Source organism: Thermobia domestica, chromosome 7 (genome assembly GCF_964235325.1).
Source record: "Thermobia domestica chromosome 7, izTheDome1.hap1.1, whole genome shotgun sequence".
Lineage (NCBI taxonomy): Eukaryota > Metazoa > Arthropoda > Insecta > Zygentoma > Lepismatidae > Thermobia > Thermobia domestica.
In genome coordinates, this window is record NC_137460.1 from 233,036,207 (window position 1) to 233,038,611 (window position 2,405).

The following is a 2,405-nucleotide window of genomic DNA, read 5'->3' on the forward strand; positions in this document are numbered from 1 at the left end:
CTCTAATTCATGTAAGCTAGTTTGACTATGTGTTAGTTCAGACATTTTTACCGAGGCTACATCATAACTTGCCTTGGTAGAACGAATTTTATTAATGATAGTCGGTTTAAAGCAAATTGTTTTCATACAGTTATCATCAGTAAGAGTTTTCGAAATCCGTTTAAGACATTGGCTTCTTTTACAACAATATAATAATACCAATAAAAGTATAATGATTGCACCAATATATGCATAAATTGACAATTGTGAAATGCGTTTAGAATGATATAGTTTCCATTCCTGTTCAGTTATTGCATTATCGATATCATCGATTTTATGCGAAGCTAATTTAAGATCATCTAAATTGTTTATTACATGCTTTAATGGAATATTTAAAGAGATTTCATCAATGGGGAAAGTTTCACCATGAATTTTGCAACAGTCAAGTGAAATATTTAATTTGGGGATAAGATTTTTGTTTGTTGCATTTACCTGATAAGTGCTATGAGATTGTATTAATGTTCGTAATCCATATCCCTTGCAATTTGGATTAAGAGTAATTTTACCTATGCCTGTAATAATGAGGTCATAAGGTTCCTGATGTGAACAAAGTATTGTAAATTTCTCTGGTTGTGGCGCTACAAACAGCAATTGATTGTTCTTTAATTGAGTCCATAAGGTTTGTTCTAACACTGCAATGCGTCGATTACAATCCGAAGGTATATCTCTTACATATTGCAATAATTTAATTTCACACTCATCATGAACGTGTGTTGATAAAATAGGAAATGTTTGTTACTTACAGCTACAAGATCCACTCCTCTCCTTAAGAATTATTCTTTAAACTAAATATAAAAGGAATTTTCTAAAAAGTAATTTGCCAGAATTAATTTATCTTTACTTGCCAGATCACGAAAGTCAAAGGTGAACTAGCTTGACCTTTGCCAATAAGTTGGCGAGAATTCAATGATAAAAGAAGAAAAAATAAGTGTGACTCTTATCTGGTGTTCGCACTTCGAGATTGACCTTTTGCTTCTTGTTTATTATCTTCCCACACATAAAACATATGATGAAAAGCGGACGTTGCCAAAGATATATTTTATATTTTGTATCACTAGAATTTAACTGAATATTAAATCACTGAATACTTTGCTTTTTCAAAAACACTCTTTTTTATCAAAAAGAAATAAACACGGAAATTTTTCACGACACTTAACACTGACTTGCTTCAAAGGATCTTCTGATAGAGAATTAAATATGCCACACACATATATAGGGTGTTCGCAAAATTAGAATAAAGGTTGAATGTTCCTTCAAGTGCCTGTATATTTTGGTATAGTATGTCACTGCAGGGTAATTACTGGTTCAGTGTAATTAACAAGTTCAACAAGTTACAACACTTAGATGGGGGGGAAGCGTCTGACCGGACCGGAAAAAAAGAAAAAAGGAAAGAAAAGGGGTAAGACCCAGTTGTCTACAACATCCCCATTGATTTATATGGGAAACTATTCCACTTTTTGAGCCGAAACGAGACAGAATTTCAAGATTATGATTGTATTGATTCCTTCTGTGCAATTACTAGGTTGTCTGTATTTTAGTGAAAATTAATTTAATTGGTACGCAAATTTAATATTATTTAAAATAGAAAGTAAAATGCGCTAGTGAAGATCAAAATCATCTGGTCTATTTCTGCTTGGGAATTGAGAGCAACCAAAAAGCTAAGGACAAATTACATTATCTTAGGAAAACGTATGATGCAGTACTAACGCAATTGGTTAACGTTTGTAAGTGAAATTAGTGGAATTCAAATCGTTAAGTGCTCGTTTTTCGTAACTGCATCTTATATTGCCATATAGTGGCGAGCAACAGAATTCAGTGATGAGTGGATATCAAGCTCGTATGTTTCTGCTACTCTCAAGCGCTAAATTCAAAGTTCAGTACCTGTGTGGAAAAAATCATGCCACGAATAAGTAAAAAAGTTCATTAGTTTTTATCAACGAAGGGAAAGAAGGGGTTGAACTTAAAATAATGGAGAGAAGAACAAAATATTGTAACCGAAGTTCAACGTAAAATATACAATATAATTTTTTTCATTATAAAGAAACCTTGAATGTAGGTTGGAAGAATCACTCAGTACTTTCAGCTCGTATTTGTTTCAGGCGGGCTCGCGTGTGGCGTTGCTAATTCTCCTGTGCGTGTTCTGAGTGCGGCACAGTCACTATTAGATCAGCTGAGGGAAAAAAGAGAGAAAAGCAGCTCGCACAATCAGCGAGTTATTATTCTCACTATATTTACGTTTTAGTTTCTTACTATATTATTGTTTATAATTAAGCCATGACCTTCTGTGCAGATTACAGTCATCTCCAATAATCAGTGCCAGGTCTAGGGGAAAGGAGCGAACGCTCCGAGCGGCAGTTTAGGGGACG